The sequence below is a fragment of the Pongo pygmaeus genome, chromosome 9, assembly GCF_028885625.2.
Source record: "Pongo pygmaeus isolate AG05252 chromosome 9, NHGRI_mPonPyg2-v2.0_pri, whole genome shotgun sequence".
Lineage (NCBI taxonomy): Eukaryota > Metazoa > Chordata > Mammalia > Primates > Hominidae > Pongo > Pongo pygmaeus.
Window position 1 is genome coordinate 15682409 of NC_072382.2, and position 20531 is coordinate 15702939.

The window sequence follows — 20531 nt, forward strand, 5'->3', positions numbered from 1 at the left end:
AGGAGAAAGGGAATAATAATAGCTTCCATCTCATAAGCTTGTGATAATTAAATGGGATATCAGTGCATGTACTGTGCTTAATAGCCTAAAAGCAAGCATTCAAAACACGGTAGCCATTATTATAATTATTGTTTTTATTTTATTTTCGTGTGAAAACCAGAAAACCCGCTAAACAAATTCTGAAAGAGCTGTAATTCTTTCATAATTCTTAAAGAGCTTTCAATCTAAGGATGAAACAACAGATACATATTGTAATAGGAGAGGAACCATTACAAAGAAATATGTGCCCAATATGCCCATATTCAGATGACTTGAGTTAATTGGTATGTGCTGGAGGGACAGCGATCCTCGCTGCTCCTAGGAAGAGTGGGCTGGGTGCGCGAGGCGAGCTTCTTTATTGAGGAAAGTAAATCACAGGGGTCAGAAGGCATTCAAGGGAGAGAAACAGGTAAGTTTCTCGAATTTTTCTCCTTCTTCCTGAAGGAGTCCCTTCGAAAGCGATCAGATCCACTTTTGGCGATCTTGAAAAGGGGAATCTCTTTACTCCAACCAGTTTCTGAATGAGCAAGAACAGACCAGGCTGGAGCGAGAGGACAAGGGTGGAGAGCTCTGGGTCCCCCCAGTCTTTCCTCCTTTCCCTCCTCCAGTTCATTCCCTCTCCAGCCATGGTGTTCAGCCTTTGATGCTTTGGAGCCTCCCTAATAGTTCTGGGTGATTGGTGGCACATTTGTTATTCATTTAAAAATTTGTATATTATCATATCAATTAAAGGCAGGCGTGGGGGAGGACGGAATTGAATGCAATGCTGTAGATCCCTGCTGGACACACAGTAGGTTCTTAGAAAGCGGCGGTTCTTACTCTTATTAGAGCCCTGGGAAGAGAGAAAGCATGAGGAAGACAACACAACGTGGCCTGGGAAAAGGCAGAACGCGAAAGTTTCCTCGCATGAAAGGAATTAATTTTCTCACTGATTGCTCTTAAAACCTCAGGGCTAAAAATAATACAGTTTGGTAGATGAAATGAAGAACTAAAAGCCTGGAAGTGGGAGGAGACAGGATTATTATTATTGTTATTATTATTTGAGACGGAGTTTCGCTCTCGTCGCCCAGGCTGGAGTGCAATGGCGCCATCTCGGCTCACTGCAACCTCCGCCTCCCAGGTTCAAGCGATGCTCCCGCCTCAGCCTCCTGAGTAGCTGGGATTACAGGGGCTCGTCACCACGCCCGGCTAATTTTTTTTGTATTTTTAGTAGAGACGGGGTTTCACCATATTGGCCAGGCTGGTCTCGAACTCCCGAGCTTAGGTAATCCACCCGCCTCGGGCTCCCAAAGCGCTGGCATTACAGACGTGAGCCACCACGCCCGGTTTCTTTTTTTTTTTCTTTTAAATTTCCTTGACAGGGCGGAACCGTCTCACGTCTCCGCCGAAATAGCTCAGTTGGGAGAGCGTTAGACTGAAGATCTAAAGGTCCCTGGTTCGATCCCGGGTTTCGGCAGAGCTTTTGTTGGCTCAACCCCTTTGAACAGACAGGGCTATGGTCCACTTCTTAGCCTCTCTGGAGGCTCGCGTCCCTCCCCAGTACCCTTGCACGTTTGCACCTACGCCATACACACCCAGAGACGGCTGTTCTCCTTGTCTCTTAAGCGGGCACAAACTAATGAGACGAAGTATTTAGTAAGGTATTATAAGGATGCAAAGAATAAGCTTCTCGAGAAATCAGAAGTCAAAGTCATTATGAGGATGCATGATGAACTTAAGCCTCTCAAAGGAATCAGAAGTCGTAGAATGATTTCTTCCCAGTTCCGTAATCACCCTATTTATACTATTGGATGTTAAATGGCAATACGTGGCACAAGATTTTTTATTGAGGTGGCCAACACGCCTGTTCCACAGGCGGAAGGTCATGGGTTTGGTCACCAGTGTAGTCAGCTCTCTGGGGCTGCACGTTTTTTCATCGACGACAGACATGAGGACAGTGTTCAAAAGCATTAGTCTTTATCTCAAGAGACACAAGTCGGGGGCCCACCAAAGCATTAAGAATCTGGTGAAGGACTGCGTCCAGTTGGAGATGCAGGAATCTTGCGTCTTCACGTGTCTTCATCTGAAATATTTCTTGAATCTCAGTTTCCTCATCGCACTTTTAATAAAAAGTGCCTGAAAACATTCCTTGGTGCCAAAAGCTGCACAATTCTTGCCAAGAATATTACTACTGTGACTCTGACGATGTGTTTATTGATATGTTTTGAATATAAAATAAATACAATTTAAAAGAAAAAATATCCTAAGACAAAGCAACGTATAAAGGTTGGAAAAGAAAAGCCTGCGATTGGAAGAGAAAGTTTCTTGGCATTTTCCACACGTTTCACTTTTTCCGGCAAAAACCCACTGGCAAGTTTCGGTTTCCCTCAAGGAGGGGGCAACCCAAGCGGGTTTTACATAACGTTCCTTTCACTCAGCCTCGCCCAAATCCATCTGTATTGGAAACTAAAACGGCATCCGCCCGAACAGGGACTTGAACCCTGGACCCTCAGATTAAAAGTCTGATGCTCTACCGACTGAGCTATCCGGGCCCCTGAACAAGTGCGTTTGCCTAGTCTATCCACAGGAAAATAGGCCACGTGGCGGCATTCTTTCCCTTTGCGATTACAATTCTGAGTCTTTTTGCTGATTTCTTGAGAGATGAACCGGCAAAATTGACATTGAGCAGGCGTTCAGCAAAATCGAGTCTTCATTTCTCCTTTTCTCCCATCATAGACGATAAAGACCCAAAAAGTAACCGCCTTCCTGACCAGCCCCGCGCCCTAAAGGGAATTTCCCAGGAGGAATCTTCCCGGATTTAAGACATTTGACTGGGCCTCCGGGTAAACAGCGGGATTTCTAATTCCAGTTTTGGTCTTTGAGGCGTCTTGTGGGAGAAGCAGTGATGAAAAATTAGGTTTCCAATAATCGATTAGACACTTATTGAGTGCAAACCGCACTCTCGGAACTAAGCAACTACTGGGGCCGCAAAGACAAAGTCTCGGCCCTCAGTGGAACTGGAAGACGCGCAAAACAGAAGCCCCCAGTCACGCTCGTTGGTGGTGGGAGGGCCAGCCTTTGCAGACCCCGGAGGACTTGGTTGGCACCCGAAGTAAGAGCCAAGTTTTCCAGGGAGTGATGATGCCTGAACCGAGCTGTGGATAGCGACTGGGCACCTGAAGACTTGGAAAGAGAATTTCTAGCCGAGGGAAGAGCAAATGGAAAATGATGATATTTACTGACCTTGGGCATCTGACCATTTAGCTGAAGCGTCCATTGAAAGATTTTGATCAGGCAAGCTACAGGCTGGATTTTATCTTTTTAGGGAGTCTGTTACCTTGGTAGCTGTGTCCCAGACGTACCTAATTAGTCAATTCTATAATTCGACCTGTTTCTTCATAACTTCTTTTGCCATCTCATTTCTTGAAGCATTGGATCCCTTGAAAGAGAATTCAGCTGGGCGTGGTGGCTCACGCCTGTAATCCCAGCACTTTGGGAGGCCGAGGCGGGCGGATCACGAGGTCAGGAAATCGAGACCATCCTGGCTAACACGGCGAAACCCTGTCTCTACTAAAAATACAAAAAAATTAGCCAGGCGTGGTGGCGGGCGCCTGCAGTCCCAGCTACTCGGGAGGCTGAAGCAGGAGAATGGCGTGAACCCAGGAGGCGGAGCTTGCAGTGAGCGGAGATCGAGCCACTGCACTCCAGCCTGGGCGACAGAGTGAGACTCCGTCTCAAAAAAAAAAAAAAAAAAAAAAAAAAAGAAATTAAAGGATTTATGTATATGAGCGTATATAAACATATATCCTTTAATAATATATATAATTTATAATTATATATAAATGTTGTTTGCATATACATGGAAGGTCTATAAAGATAGAAAATAACCTGATAAAATGGCTACAGTTTGAGGAATGGCAGTGAAGCCTGTGAGAGGACGTTTTCATTATTTTCTTTTTCTTTTTCCCTTCCTTCCTTCCTTCCTTCCTTCCTTTTCTTTCTTTCTTTTTTTCTTTTTTTGTCGCCCAGGCTGGAGTGCAATGGCGCGACCTCAGCTCACTGCAACCTCCTCCTCTCGGGTTCAAGCGATTCTCCTGCCTCAGCCTCCCGAGTAGCTGGGACTACAGGCGCCCGCCACCATGCCCGGCTAATTTTTGTATTTTTAGTAGACACGGGGTTTCACCATGTTGGCCAGGCTGATCTGGAACTCTTGACTTCATGTGATCCGCCTGCCTCGGCCTCCCAAAGTGCTGGGAAAAATATGATTTGTTATTAATAAAATATTCCATGCTTCTGGGATGGCAGAAGTGGCACCTTAGATCAAAGCTTCCTTTGAAGTTTTTCTATAAAGAGCCAGAAGAGAAGGGTTAAATCACACACTTCCTCCTCTGCGGGGCTCCCTCCATGCCTCATTGTTTTGGATGGGAGTTGTTGGTACTGAAAAATCACAAATTTGACAGGTACAGTTTTCACAAATGAAGATGTGGATCCCTAGGCATCAGATGGCAAGCCTCGGCTCAAGGAAGAAAACTAAAACCAGACCCCTTGGAAAGGAGGTGCCTGTGCCTCGTGAGGTCAGTCCCACGGGGTTATGAGCCTTTGGCCTGTTTCTTTCCAAACCTCTGAACCTCCACTTCTTTTTTTTTCTTTTGAGACTGAGTCTCACTCTGTCGCCCAGGCTGGAGTGCAGTGGCGCAATCTCAGCTCACTGCAACCTCTGCCTCCTGAGGTCAAGCTATTCTCCTTCCTCGGCCTCCTTAGTAGCCAGGATTAAAGGCGCACGCCACCATGCCCGGCTAATTTTTGTATTTTTAGTAGAGACGGGGTTTCACCATGCTGGCCAGGCTGGTCTCGAACTCCTGACCTTGCGATCCACCCGCCTCGGTGTCCCAAAGTGCTGGGATTATAGGCATGAGCCACCGCGCCCGGTGAACCTCCACTTCTTACAAAAGTGCCAGGTACACTGAGTTACTGAGTACAGTAACTGAGTAACACTGGTTACTGAGTACAGCAACTGAGTAACACTGGTTACTGAGTACAGCTTTGAATGAATAAGATCATGAAGATGCGTTTCCTGTTCTAGGACAGACCAGCTTGATAGGCATCAAACACAGACCAAAAGTCTCAAACTCTTAACTGTATCAAGTGTTAACTGTGTGGTAGTGGACTGCTTAACACAGGGAAGTAGGCCGGGCGCGGTAGCTCACACCTGTAATCCCAACAGTTTGAGAGGCTGAGGCGGACGAGTCGCTTGAGGCCACGAGTTCGAGAGAAGCCTGACCAACAAGGCGAAATCCCACCTCTACAAAAAATACAAAAATTAGCCAAGCGTGGTGGCACACACCGGTAATCCCAGCTACTCGGGAGGCTGGGACAAGAGAATCGCTTGAACCCGGGAGGCGGAGGTTGCAGTGAGCTGAAGGGTGCAATGAGTAGAGATGGCGCCACTGCACTTCAGCCTGGGCGGCAGAGCAAGACTCTGTGTCAAAACAAACAAACAAACAACATAGGGAACTGTTAGGGAACTGTTAGTATTTCATTTAGCACTCCACAGTGGTTTTCTTTTTGTTTTTTTGTTTTTTTTTGGAAGGTTCTGGCTGATCTTTACAGACAGGGTTCAGGAGTTGCCCCAGAGATCCCTGCTTGATCCTTTGCAGACAGGGTTAGGAACTGGGCTCTGAGCCTGTCTCTGTTGCTGTGCCCACTACAACCTACCTTAAACACCTGTTTAACGAATCTGCTTTCCTCCTAGAATGTTTCTGCTGTGAGGACAGGAACTCTCTGTATATCTGCAATCCTTGGGTCAGTGCCTCACTGAAAGCTCTCAAAAACTGTCCTTGAATGAAAGAATAGAGAGTTGAATGAGGGTGATTGGTCAGGAAAGGCTTTTAGTGGAGGAGGAGGGTCAGAATTAGTCCTTGGAAGTCTTTGTTTGGTAGAGAGAAAGAACATTTCTGTCAAGGACGATGATTTTCATAATCAAATGGAATAAGTTTGTCCTGAAAAAAGCCATTCTGTTGGGCTGCCTTGTTTTATTTTCTCTATAGTATATATCGCTATCTGTCAAATTCTCCAATTTGTCCAGTTGTTTTTATTTATTTTTAATTAAAAAAATTTTTAAAATAGAGACAGTGTCTCACGTTCTTGCTCAAGCTGGTCTCAAAACCCTGGCCTCAAGCCATCCTCCTGCCTTGGCCTCCCAAAGCGCTGGGATTGCAGGCGTGAGCCACCGCACCAAACCTGTCTGCTTTTTTTTTTTTTTTTTTTTTTGGAGACGAAGTCTCTCTCTGTTGCCCAGGCTGGAGTGCAGTGGCACCATCTCGGCTCACTGCAACCTCCGCCTCCCAGGTTCAAGCGATCCTCCTGCCTCAGCCCTCCTAGTAGCTGGGATTACAGACACGCGCCACCATGCCCGGCTAATTTTTGTGTTTTCAGTAGAGACGGAGAGTTTCGCCATGTTGGCCAGGCTTGTCTCAAACTCCTGACCTCAGGTGATCCACCCGCCTCGTCCTCCCGAAGTGCTGGGATTACAGGCGTCAGTCACCGTGCCCGGCTGTCTGCTTGTTTTTAAACCATATTTTTCTTCTGTCACTTTGTCATGTAAGTGACATTGGGCAGTGGTCTTGATGGTAAGGCTCTTGTATTTTTTGTTGTTTTGCTTTAAAAGAAAAAAACCCAAACCTGCATCACCACAACCCCAGTGTTTAGAACAGTACTTGGCACGTAATAGGATCTCAAGAAATAACTGTCGACTCCGAGTGAACGTTTTTGCAGCACAATGTGCCTCTCGCTCTGTGCTCCCTCACTCCTGTATAGCTGGACTCAGACGTTTTCTCTCTTTTTTTCAGACGTTTTCTTTCTACTTTTCAAACCATATACTGTGAAGCTGTCGCCATATTTAAGGTTTCTGGCAAAATGATATTAACTATAGTGATTGTTATCTGGACGCCTAAGATTGCAAAATGGATTGCCAAGGATTAGGAAAAAAGGTTTTTGCTAGGAAAAAAGCTACTCTTTACCAGAAGTGGGGTTCGAACCCACGCGGAAATGAATCCATTGGATCTTAAGTCCAACGCCTTAACCACTCGGCCATTCTGGTAATTGATAAAACAACGGTTTATTTTACAGCAACTCGGGTAACACTAGGCGACTAAAGTTTCGGAGCAATTTAAAATTACTTTTTTTCCTGATATAAAAGAATAATATGGGGAAAAAACTTGGTAACTTTGATTATATTTCCCTAATTTCTTTATCTCGCCACTAGAAACTGGGGCCACGTAAAAGTGAAGGAGAAAAGGCTCGATAGAGGAGCGGGATTCTTAACGCCTTCAAGTGAAGGGACATAACCAGGAACTGCAATTAGCTGCAATTCACATCACTCTGGAAATTTTAAATGGCAGATAGTTTTCGCTTCAGCTATTTTGTATCCATTCCCTCCGCCTAACTTTCCGTTTGCCCTCCTTCAAACAAAAAGCGACTCTGGTGGGACTCGAACCCACAACCTTTGAATTTCTCTAACTATCTAGAAGTCCAATGCGCTATCCATTGCGCCACAGAGCCAGACACGTGCGACCTCTCCGCGATGAACACATCAGGGGAGGTACTTTCTTTCCACGAGTAAGTGTGGAACCTTTGTCTCTGAAGAGAGCGTGGTTAGGAATTACACTAGAAAGTCTGTAATCCTGGTGAAAGTTTCTCTCTCTCTTCGCGATCGCTGAGCAGTAAATCAGTTTCAGTCCACGTTGTTAACATGTCTTTATGCAGAATTGCTAAATCCAGAAACCATCATTCCGCACGCGGTTCCATAGTGTAGCGGTTATCACGTCTGCTTTACACGCAGAAGGTCCTGGGTTCGAGCCCCAGTGGAACCACGGCGTGGTTAACACGGCTTTTCTTTTCTTTCTTTAAAATGTTTAGTATTAACATTTTGCGAGCCCAATTGTGGGTTTTGCTTCAGGAAGCTGGAGACGCAGACATTTTGACAATGTTTCTGCGCGGTCGTGCTCCTCTGAATACTGGAAAACGAGGAATCCTTTTGAAAGTTTTTCTCTGTGCACAATCGCCGGATGTCAAGTCTACATAACCATTCCCCAGTGCTAAAAATGTCTTTTTGAACAATTATTAAACCCTGGAGGAGACCTTTTGTTATGTGCGGTTCCATAGTGTAGTGGTTATCACGTCTGCTTTACACGCAGAAGGTCCTGGGTTCGAGCCCCAGTGGAACCACGGGGTGTTACATCGTGTTTTGTGAGCCAGGTGTTGGGTTTTGCACCAGGAAGCTGGCGATGAACCAGTGTCTCAAGAATTTCTACGGCTTGTTGCCGGCCTGCTGCATCAGCCCGGTTCCTCTTAGCGCTCGGCGCTGAGTCGGCCTCCGGGGCTGCCCCCATGTGGCGCCTCTCTGGAGGTGCAGGCGGCTCCGCTTTACGGAGGCTTCGCGCGCCCCTGCGCCTGCGCCTTTCCACTGCCTGGCCAGCGGGCTTCTGGGTTCCTGGGTGTTGCCCCTTGGCTCACCTACCTTCTTCTAAGCCTTGCTTGGGCCATCTCTAAAATTGCCACCACTAAGTCGAAGGACATCACGAAGGCCGCCCCCTCTTTGCTGATTAACTCCAAGTTCACTGCCCTCATACTTTATTTATTTAAATTAAAAATGCTTTTTGAGGCCAGGCGCGGTGGCTCATGCCTGTAATCCCAGCACTTTGGGAGGCCGAGGCGGGCGGATCACAATGTCAGGAGATCGTGTCCATCCTGGCTAACACGGTGAAACCCCGTCTCTACTAAAAATACAAAAAAAATTAGCCGGGCGTGGTGGCGGGCGCCTGTAGTCCCAGCTACTCTACTCGGGAGGTTGAGGCAGGAGAATGGCGTGAACCCAGGAGGCGGAGCTTGCAGTTAGCCGAGATCGCGCCACTGCACTCCAGCCTTGGAGGCAGCAGTCTCAAAAAAAAAAAAAAAAAAAAAAGCTTTTTGAAAAATTAATTTCATGCACAGAATTCAGAATCCCTCCACGTATTTCACAAGTGATGTTTCCGTCCCATCTTTCAATGGTTAGCAGTTTCTTTTGTGACCCTTCAGAAATTGTCTATGCATTCACCAGTATACACGTACATTTACTTTAAAAGCCACTTCACGCTTTTTGTAGGAAGGTAGCACACATAGGTACCGCTCCCATTTCCTCAACAATATTCTGAAAATCTTCCTATTTCGTTCATACATCTTCGCTTATCCTTTTACTTCCTGTGTTTGGATATATCACAATTCTTTATGCCTTTTGATGAACACTTAAATTGTATCTAGTCTTAGGAACAATGTATCTAGTCTTAGGAACAATGCTGAGCAGATTTCCTTGTTCCTTGGTTTTAGGTAGGGCAATATGTAAAATAATCCTAGCAAAACCTTGAACAGGCACTTACATGGGTAGCTAACAATGTTCACAATGTCCCTATTATTATTTATCCCGTTTTACAGACGAGGGAGAGGAAGCATAGTGAGATTAAGAAATAGCCCAGGGTTACACCCCTGGTCAGGGACGGAACACAGTACCAACCCAAGCAAGAAGAGTGTTGCCTTTATGTCTTAGAAGAAATTTAACTGATGGCTGGGCGCACTGGCTCACACCTGTAATCCCAGCACTTTGGGAGGCCGAGGTGGAAGTATGGCTTGAACTCAGGAGTTCGAAAACAGCTTGGGCAAAAAAGTGAGACGCTCTCTGCAAACCTGTCCCACCAACCTCCCTGCTCGGCCCCACCAACCCCGCCACAGCTCCTTTCAAAACCACTTGTATCAAATTACACTCACACCAATATGAAAGCCCTTGTTCTTCCTGTCTCTCTCAAATGAAAATAACTGAATTTTGAGTCAGCTGGAAATGGTTTATTTTGTGTTTTTTTATTGTGAGTTAGGTTGAACATTTTTCATGTACTTAAAAGCTTCCTTCCTACTATCTGTTCACCTCTTTTGTTCAATTTTCTAATATATATATTCTGTAAATTTATGTTTAAATTGGTTTTTAGGCCGGGCACGGTGGCTCATGCCTGTAATCCGAGCACTTTGGGAGGCCGAGGAGGGCGAATCATGAGGTCAAGAGATCGAGACCATCCTGGCCAACATGGTGAAACCCTGTCTTTACTAAAAATACAAAAATTAGCTGGGTGTGGTGGCACACACCTGTAATCCCAGCTACTCAGGAGGCTGAGGCAGGAGAATCGCTTGAACCTGGGAGGCAGAGGTTGCGGTGAGCCGAGATCGTGCCACTGTACTCCAGCCTGGCGACAGAGCGAGACTCTGGCTCTAAATAAATAAATAAATAAATAAATAGGTTTTTAGGTGCTCTTTGTAAATTCAGATTTAGGATATATTTTGCAAATGTATCCAGACTTGCCACTTGTCTTTTGATTATATTTTTGATATTCCGTACGATACAGAAATTAAACATTTTTATGAAGTCGATTTCATCATCTTTTGGGGGGGTGTGGGAGAGGGGCTTTTAACATTTCCTGCCTAGAAAATACTTCCTCACTTTGAGATTATATTTCAAAAACTATTCTATATTTTCTCCTGATTGTTGTATAGTTAAACATTTTCTGTTTCAACCTTCTGTCAGAGGCCTTGGAACCAGAGCAACTCCATCTTGAATAGGGGCTGGGTAAAATAAGGCTGAGACCTACTGGGCTGCATTCCCAGGAGATTAAGGCATTCTAAGTCGCAGGATGAGATAGGAGGTTGGCACAAGATACAGGTCACAAAGACCTTTCTGATAAAACAGGTTATGGTAAAGAAGCTGGCCAAAACCCGCAAAACCAGGATGGCAAAGAGAGTGACCTCTGGTGCCCTCACTGCTCATTATATGCTAATTATACTGCATTAACATGTTAAAAGACACTCCCACCAGCACCACGACAGTTTACAGATGCCATGACAATGTCAGGAAGTTACCCTATATGGTCTAAAAAGATGAGGAACTCTCAGTTCTGGGAATTGTCCCCCACTTTCCCAGAAAACTTATGAATAATCCACCCCTTGTTTAGCATATAATCAGGAAATGACCATAAAGGTGGACAGCCAGCAGCCCTAGTGGGCTGCTCTGCCTAAGGAATAGTGATTCTTTATTCCTTTGCTTTTTTTTCTTTTTTTTCTTTTTTTGGTGATGGAGTCTTGCTTTGTCGCCCAGGCTGGAGTGCAGTGGTGTAATCTCGACTCACTGTAACCTCCACCTCCTGAGTTCAAGTGATTCTCCTGCCTCAGCCTCCTCAGTAGCTGAGACTACAGGCACGAACCACCACGCCGGGCTAATTTTTGTATTTTTAGTAGAGATGGGGTTTCACCATGTTGGCCAGGCTGGTCTTGAACTCCTTGACTTCAGGTGATCTACTCTCCTCGGCCTCCCAAAGTGCTGGGATTACAGGCATGAGCCACCGCGCCTGTCCTATTCCTTTACTTTCTTAATAAACTTGCTTTCACTTTACTTTATGGACTTGCCCTGAATTCTTTCTTGTGCAAGATCCATGAACCCTCTCTTGGGGTCTGGATTGGGACCCCTTTCCGGTACCACATTGATCCACATGAAATTTCTATAACTGGCATGAGATAGGAAAGATGGACTTCTTTAAAGGGATTTTATATAGCACTCTGGATAATCTAGGTGTGTATGTATAAATCGGTCACCCTGGTAAAATCCCAACAATTCCAGAAATGAAGGTAGTCCTGCCTGTAACATGTTGCTTAATGTCCTTTCCTTAGAACTTTCCAGAAGTTCTGCTGACCTAGACTTTCCTGCACATACTCCTTGAGTTCATCAAACTCTCTTTTGCTTTCCTGCGTTCCTTAGGTTGGGTAAGTTCCCTTCTCATAAAGAGCATAGTTTTGGGCAGTGTGGTGTAGACTCCAGAGATTCAACACAGGCAACCCCAGAGCCAAATCGAGGTTCAGTGTTATCTCCTCTTGGTTGTGTGAACTTACCACAGTATATACCAGTCCATGCTGTGTGACCTTGGACTAGTTGCTTAACTGCTATGGGCTAGCTTCCTCCTCTAAAATGGGGACAATAGCTCACATGATTCCGGAGAAGATTTATTATTTATTAATTAATTACTTAATTATTATTATTATTTTTTGAGACAGTCTCGCTCTGTCAGCCAGGCCAGGCTGAAGTGCGGTGGCACAATCTCAGCTCACTGCAACCTCCACCTTCTGGGCTCAAGCTATTCTCCTGTCTCAGCCTCCCAAGTAGCTGGGATTACAGGCACCTGCCACCACCCACGCCTAGCTAATTTTTGTATTTTTAGTAGAGACGGGGTTTCACCATGTTGGCCAGGCTGGTCTCAAACTTCTGACCTCAGGCAATCCGCCTGCCTTGGCCTTCCAAAGTGCTAGGATTAACTGATCTGTGCATAGTAAGCACAGAATAAAGGTCATCTACTGTTATTGTATTGCCAGGTAAGTCTGGTTCAATTTGCATAGAACAATAAGGCTTTTCCTTGGGGACATTTCTAGAAAATGCTAATTGCTAAGCATATCAAATCTGTTTGCTCCTTGGCTTGTAAATCATTGTCCTCTGTCTCTATCGCTTCACATCGTCTTCCCTTTATGGGCATCTTGGTCTCCAAATTTCCCCTTTTTGTAAGGGACACCAATTATATCGTATCAGGGCCTACCCTAATGACCACATTTTAACGTTACCTTTATCTTAACTTTAACTTTACCTCTGTAAAGATCCTGTCTCCAAATAAAGTTATGTTCTAAGGTACTGGGGGTTGGGACTTAAACATATGAATTTCAAGGGGACAGAATTCAACCCATAGCCTAAGTTGTTAAAACAGAACATATAATTTTTCCCCCAAACATGGGCTCCTTCTATATTTCCCTTCTTGGCGAATGATATCACCATCTACCCAGGACTCCAGCCAGACACTGAGCGATTACCTTGTGTTTTCTCCCGCCATGCAGACAGTCACTGGAGCCTGTGGATCCTTTTGTCTGCAACTGAAGCCGCCTTTGCAAAATTATGACTGAGACAGTGAAAGAGGTCCAACTTAAACGACTCCATCTTGCCTCTAATCTCCAAGCTGACCTTGTTCATTTCTGGGCGCAGGCTGAAAAAACTTTGGGAGGAACTTAGTTTATAGTTTTAAAAAATGACAATAATAGCCCTTTCCCAGAACAAACTCCCTTCTTGCCTGGAGACTAGACTACTAAAGTTAGCCACAATATTAGAAATTACGGTTTAGGAGTCAAGTAGCTGGAGGCTACATTCTTACCTTCCCTAAATAGCTCCCAAGATCAGAGCCTGAGATGTTTTGCAGACTCTACTCTTGATGGATCAACTGGCACCACCCATATCGAGAAACCGGCCCATCTGATCTTGTGACTCCCAGCCAGGAACTGACTCAGCGCAGGAAGACAGGGACGCGCCATAATTTCACCTCCGACCCGACCAATCAGCACTCTCCAACTCACTGCTCCTGCCCTCCCGCCACATTCTCTTTAAAAACTTTGATCCCCAAATGTTCGGGGAGACTGATTTGAGTAAAAATAAAACTCTGGTCTCCCGCTCAGCCGGCTTTGCGTGAATGACTATTTCTCTATTGCGATTCCCCTGTCTTGAGGAATCGGCTCTGTTTAGGCAGTGGGTAAGGTGAGCCCATTGGGCGGTTTCACAACGACTTCTCCTCCATTTTGCTACTTAGTTCAGGTTTCTTTCGTCTCTGTCCTGGAATACCAAGTGTGTCCCTGTCTCCAGTCTTGCACACTCCAATCAATGCTTCACACAGCAACCAGAGTGACTTCTCTAAAGTGTAAATGTCACGTCCCATCTCCTCACCCACGAGAGCCCTCTGAGATTTCATCTCCCTCTCCAGCCTATCTTTTGCTTCATTTCCTCTCTTCCCTGGTGCCCCAGCCCTTGTCGTCTTTCTGGTATCTTTTCCCGTACCCTCATTATTATCTTTAAAACCATCTTGGCTACAGTAACCAAAACAGCATGGTACTGGTACCAAAACAGATATACACCAGTGAAACAGAATAGAGCCCTCAGAAATAATACCACACATCTACAACCATCTGATCTCTGACAAACCTGACAAAAACAAGAAGTGGGGAAAGGATTCCCTCTTTAATAAATGGTGCTGGGAAAACTGGCTAGCCATATGTAGAAAGCTGAAACTGGATCCCTTCCTTACACCTTATACAAAAATTACTTCAAGATCGATTAAAGACTTAAGTGTTAGACCTAAAACCATAAAACCCCTAGAAGAAAACCTAGGCAATACCATTCAGGACATAGGCATATGGGCAAGGACTTCATGACTAAAACCCCAAAAGCAATGGCAACAAAAGTCAAAATTGACAAATGGGATCTCATTAAGCTAAAGAGCTTCTGCACGGCAAAAGAAACTACCATCGAGTGTACAGGCAACCTACAGAATGGGAGAAAATTTTTACAATTTACCCATCTGACAAAGGGCTAATATCCAGAATCTATGAAGAACTTAAACAAATTTATAAGAAAAAATCAAACAACCCCATCAAAAAGTGGGTGAAGGATATAAACAGACATTTCTCAAAAGAAGACATTTATGCAGCCAACAGCCACATGAAAAAGTGCTCATCATCACTGGCCATCAGAGAAACGCAAATCAAAACCACAGTGAGATACCATCTCACACCAGTTAGAATGGTGATCATTAAAAAGTCAGGAAACAACAGGTGCTGCAGAGGATGTGGAGAAATAGGAACACTTTTACACTGTTGGTGGGACTGTAAACTAGTTCAACCATTGTGGAAGACAGTGTGGTGATTCCTCAAGGATCTAGAACTAGAAATACCATTTGACCCAGCCATCCCATTACTGGGTATATACCCAAAGGATTATAAATCATGCTGCTATAAAGACACATGCACACGTATGTTTATTTCGGCACTATTCACAATAGCAAAGACTTGGAACCAACCCAAATGTCCAACAGTGATAGACTGGATTAAGAAAATGTGGCACATATACACCATGGAATACTATGCAGCCATAAAAAATGATGATTTCATATCCTTTGTAGGGACATGGATGAAGTTGGAAACCATCATTCTCAGCAAACTATCGCAAGGACGAAAAACCAAACACCACATGTTCTTACTCATAGGTGGGAATTGAACAATGAGAACACTTGGACACAGGAAGGGGAACATCACACACCAGGGCCTGTTGTGGGGTTGGGGGAGGGGGGAGGGATAGCATTAGGAGATATACCTAATGTAAATGACGAGTTAATGGGTGCAGCACACCAACATGGCACATGTATACATACGTAACAAACTTGCACTTTGTGCACATGTACCCTAGAACTTGAAGTACAATAAAATAAAATAAAATAAAATAAAACCAACTACTCCCTGTTCTCGACAGTTTGGATACAATTTTTTTCTGCAATGCTTTCTTGACTTCAGTTGCAGCCTCAGTGGCACTGGTCACCCCTTCCAGGCCCATTCAGTTTTGTGGTGTGAAGGTGAAGGAGGTCAGGGCATCTTGCTACTTATTATTTATATTATTTTAGAGACAGGGCCTTGCTCTGTCACCCAGGCTGGAATACAGTGATGCAATCACAGCCCACTGCAGCCTCCAACTCCTGGGCTCAAGCCATCCTCCTGCCTTAGCCTTCCAAGCAGCTGGGACTACAGGGGCACATTCTCCACACCTGGCTAGTTTTTTTTTTTGTTGTTTTTTCTGGAGACTGACTCTTGCTTTGTGGCGCAGACTGGAGTGCAATGGCAAGATTTCGCCTCACTGCAACCTCCGCCTCCTGAGTTCAAGCGATTTTCCTGCCTCAGCCTCCCCAGTAACCGGGATTACAGGCACGTGCCACCACGCCTGGCTAATTTTTTGTATTTTTAGTAGAGACGGGGTTTCACCATGTTGGTTAGGCTGGTCTCGAACTCCTGACCTCGTGATCCACCCACCTCGGCCTCCCAAAGTGCTGGGATTACAGGTGTGAGCCACCGTGCCTGGCCAATGCCCAGCTAATTTTTAAAAATTTTTATAGAGACAGGGTCTCGCTATGTTGCCCACCGTGGTCTCAACCTCTGGGCTCAGGCAATCCTCCTGCCTCAGCTTCTCAGAGTGCTGGGATTACAGCCATGAGCCACCACACTTGGTTTGTTATTTATTTTTATATATTTCTTTCTCCTACTCCCAGGTATTCTTAAAGAAAAGATTATTGCAAGAGAAGAGACAGATTGGGCTTAACTCCAAATGTGGTAGAGACAGCTGGGAATTTACAGCAAAGGAGCAGAATTGGGGTGGGGTGGGATCAGTGGATGGAAAATTAGTAACAGGAGACATCAAGGGTAAGGGGATTCTGGGTATTAACAGGAATCTTGCTGAATTAACAGGATTCTTGCTGAGGGTGGACAACGGTGATCAGATATCAAGGGTCAGAGGGATTTTTGATACATTGAGTTAGAAGGATACTTAATAAAACTGGACTATCTGCAAGCTGAGGATGGGACAGAGGCCAAGGTCTAGGCCTAGTGGAGAAGAGGGCTCAGAGAAGTCTGACTGAAGTCTGGTCAAGGACAGCATTTGTCAGTACCCCAGCTGGTTCCCAATCTGTAATTGGCATGTGGTTCATGCATATCCAATTAAATGTTTTTGAGAAAAACACCTTTTTAATATTTAAAAATTTGGTCTTCTCGTGAAGTAAATTTAATTCAACTTCTTTTGTAATTTTTTTTTTGTTTTTTTTTGATGGAGTTCTTGCTCTGTCACTCAGGCTGGAGTGCAGTGGCGCAATCTCGGCTCACTGCAACCTCCGCCTCCCGGGTTCAAGCAATTCTCTGCCTCAGCCTCCTGAGCAGCTGGGATTACAGGCACTTGCCACCATGCCTGGCTAATTTTTTTGTATTTTTAGTAGAGACGGGATTTCACCATGTTGGTCAGGCTGATCTCGAACTCCTGACCTCAGGTGATCCACCCACCTCGGCCTCCCAAAGTGCTGCGATTACAGACGTGAGCCACTGTGCCCGGCCTGTAATTGATTTTTATCCGTCAAAGAAAAACTGATCAGCCTTTCCTGAAATTTGTCTTTGAAGATTTTCAAACACAGCATACACTTTGCAGGGGAATGTCTTCTTAGCGATCACTATCTTTTAAGCTTCGAAAAGGCAGGGTTTATCATACAGCAAAATGTAAAACTTGAAACTATTAGGTATTTCTTCCAGAGGAACATATAGGAGAAAAGCTTTGTAATCAATGGTTGGGCAAAATTTCTTAAGCGAGACACAGTAAATATGATCCAGAAACTAAAAAACAATTGATAAACTTGACCTCATCAAAATGAAAACTTTTGCTCCTCTAAAGACATTGCTAAAGGAAAAGACAAGTCACAGACTGGAAGAAAAAAAATTGCAAAAGACTTATCTGGTAAAAGTCTATTATTCAGACTTAAAAAAAAAACCCTCTTATGATCGGGGAAGAAAAACAACCTAATAAAAAATGGGCACAAATATGGACATTTCACCAAAGAAAATATACAGATGGGAAATAAGAACATAAAAAGATAATTAGCACTATTAGTTATTAGGAAAATGCACATGAAAATCATAATAAAATACCACTACACATTTGTTAGAATACTTAAAACACAAAAACAGAAACAGAAAACTGCCTCCAGGGTTCAAACAATTCTTCTGCCTCAGCCTCCCAAGTAGCTGGGACTACAGGAGCCCACCAGTAGTGATGATCCAGTCATATCCTGGATCCTGAAGATCAGTGGGCATCTCTGGATAAATCAGGATATTCCAGCAAGTATGCAAGTCTAAGAATATAGAAGGTGAAGCTCCCAAGGACCAAGTGGTTTCAGGCATTCACTATCATCAACATCTTATGTTGAAGCAACCCCATAGGCCTGAGGAATCACATCATAAAGCCACCGCGCCTGGCCTGATGCTATACACTTTTAAACAACCAGATCTTGGGAGAACCCTATCATGAGACCAGCACTAGGGAGATGGTGCTAAACCATTAGAAACTAATGATCCAATCACCTCCCTCCAGGCCCCACCTCTAGCATTGGGGATTACATTTCAACATGAGATTTGGGGTAGGGGACACCCAAACCATATCAAACACATACTAAGAAATATATTTTATACCGGGCACGGTGGCTCATGCCTGTAGTCCCAGCATTTTGGGAGGCTGAGGTGGGTGGATCACGTGAAGTCAGGAGTTTGAGACCAGCCTGGCTAACACAGTAAAACCCCATCTCTACTAAATGTACAAAATTAGCTGGGCGTGGTGGCACATGACTGTAATCCTAGCTACTTGAGAGGTTAAGGTAAGAGAATTGCTTGAACCCAGAAGGAGGTTGCAGTCAGCCGAGATCGTGCCACTGCACTCCAGCCTGGGCAACAAAAAAGAAATATATTTTACGTACATTAAGGTGATTATATTTACATATATATCTGCAATAAACGTTTCATGAAATGATTCTTTAGAAAAGTAATTAATTCTTAATCGTCAAAAGCTGTATATTGCCTGGTTTGGCTCTGTGTCCCCACCCAAATCTCATGTTGAATTGTAATCCCCAGTGTTGGAGGAGGGACCTGGTGGAAGGTGACTGGCTCATGAGAGCGGATTTCCCCCTTGCTGTTCTCTTGATAGTGAGTTCTCATGCAATCTGGTTGTTTAAAAGTGTGTAGCACTTCTCTCTTCCTCCTGCTCCAGCCATATAAAATGTGCCAGCTTTCTCTTTGCCTTCTGCAATGATTGTAAGTTTCCTGAGGCCTCCCCAGCTATGCTTCCCGTACAGCCTGTGAATCAATTAAATTTGTTTCTTCATAAATTACCCACTCTCAGGTAGCTCTTTATAGCAATATGAGAACAGACTAATACATATAGGTGTATGTTATATAACACGATGCTTTGATATATGTATTTATTGTGCAATAGCTAGATAAAAGCTAATTAACATATGAATTACTTTGTGGTAAGAACACTTAAAATCTACTCTCATATATATATATATATTTATTTATTTTTTATTTTTTTGAGATGGAGTCTCACTCTGCCATCCAGGCTGGAGTGCAGTGGCATGATCTTGGCTCACTGCAACCTCCACCTCCAGGATTCAAGCAATTCTCCTGCCTCAGCCTCCTGAGTAGCTGGGATTACAGGCTCATGCCACCACGCCCGGCTAATTTTTGTATTTTTAGTAGAGACGGGGTTTCACCATGTTAGCCAGGCTGGTCTGGAACTCCTGATCTCAAGCGATCCACCCGCCTCAGCCTCCCAAAGTGCTGGGATTACAGGCATGAGCCACTGCACCCGGCCAGAATTTTCAAGTATACAATATATTGTTACTAATGATAGTCACGGTGATATATGATAGATCTCTTGAAGTTATTCCTCCTGTCTAGCTAAAAGTTTATATCCTTTGACCAATGTCTCCTCAGTCCCTCCACTTCCCAGCCTCTGGCAGCCACCATTCTACTCTCTGCTTCTATAAGTTCAACTTTTTTTTTTCAGATTCTACATATATGTGAGAGCACACAGTATTTGTCTTTCTGAGCCTGGCTTATTTCACTTAATAAAATGTCTTCCAATTTCATTCTGCTGTTGCAAATGACCAGATTTCCTTCATTTTACGGATGAATGGATCATATATATGATCCATTCAATCATTCTCTCTCTCTCTATATATGGATATATATATATCCATTCATTCATTGATGGACATTTAGGTGGATGGTTGATTACGTATCTTGGCTACTGTGAATAATGCTGCAGTGAACACGGAAGTGCAGATACCTCTTTGACATACTGGTCTTATTTCCTTTGGATATACGCCCAGTGGTGGGAATACTGGATTGTATGGTAGTTCTATTTTTAATTTTTGAGGAATCTCCATACTGTTTTCCATAATAGCTATACTAATTTACATTCTCACCAACAGTATTCAAGGGTTCCCTTTTCTCCACATCCTTGCCAACGCTTGTTGTCTTTCATCATTTTGATACTAGGCATACTAACACGCGTAAGGTGGTACAACATTGTGGTTCTAATTTATATTTCTCTGATGATTAGTGATGTAGAGCATTTTTGCATATGTCTATTGGCCATTTGTATGTCTTCTTTTGAGAAATGTCTATTCAGATCCTTTGACCATTTTCAATGCGGTTATTTTTGGTTTGTTTTTGCTATTGAATTGTTTGAGTCCCTTATATATTTTGGATAGTAACCTCTTTTCAGACATATCTGAACCATACATGGTTCACAAATATTTTCTCCCATTCCATAGGTTGTCTCTTGATACTATATATATATATATTCAATGAATTGTATACTTTTTCTTTGTTTTCTTTTCTTTTTTTTTTCTTTGAGACTGAGTCTTGATGTGTTGCCCAGGCTGGAGTGCAGTGGTGCTATCTGAGCTCACTGCAACCTCCACCTCCTAGGTTCAAGAGATTCTCCTGCCTCAGCCTCCTGAGTAGCTGGGATTACAGGCATGCGCCACCATGTCCAGCTA

The 20531-nt window shown here is 44.1% G+C and overlaps 6 non-coding genes across 6 annotated transcripts; 3 read left to right on the top strand and 3 right to left on the bottom strand.

Annotated features, from left to right (window-relative positions):
- Nucleotides 1–1422: 1422 nt before the first annotated feature.
- TRNAF-GAA (transfer RNA phenylalanine (anticodon GAA)) lies at nt 1423–1495 on the top strand. The gene has a single exon. It is a non-coding gene; the product is annotated as a tRNA-Phe (tRNA).
- Nucleotides 1496–2497: 1002 nt separating this feature from the next.
- On the bottom strand, nt 2498–2570 carry TRNAK-UUU (transfer RNA lysine (anticodon UUU)). Its single transcript has one exon. It is a non-coding gene; the product is annotated as a tRNA-Lys (tRNA).
- Nucleotides 2571–7034: 4464 nt separating this feature from the next.
- Nucleotides 7035–7117, bottom strand: TRNAL-UAA (transfer RNA leucine (anticodon UAA)). Its single transcript has one exon. It is a non-coding gene; the product is annotated as a tRNA-Leu (tRNA).
- Nucleotides 7118–7492: 375 nt separating this feature from the next.
- TRNAR-UCU (transfer RNA arginine (anticodon UCU)) lies at nt 7493–7578 on the bottom strand. Its single transcript is given in 2 exon segments — nt 7493–7528; nt 7542–7578. It is a non-coding gene; the product is annotated as a tRNA-Arg (tRNA).
- Nucleotides 7579–7816: 238 nt separating this feature from the next.
- On the top strand, nt 7817–7889 carry TRNAV-UAC (transfer RNA valine (anticodon UAC)). The gene has a single exon. It is a non-coding gene; the product is annotated as a tRNA-Val (tRNA).
- A 282-nt stretch (nt 7890–8171) lies between these two features.
- Nucleotides 8172–8244, top strand: TRNAV-UAC (transfer RNA valine (anticodon UAC)). Its single transcript has one exon. It is a non-coding gene; the product is annotated as a tRNA-Val (tRNA).
- Nucleotides 8245–20531: the final 12287 nt, after the last annotated feature.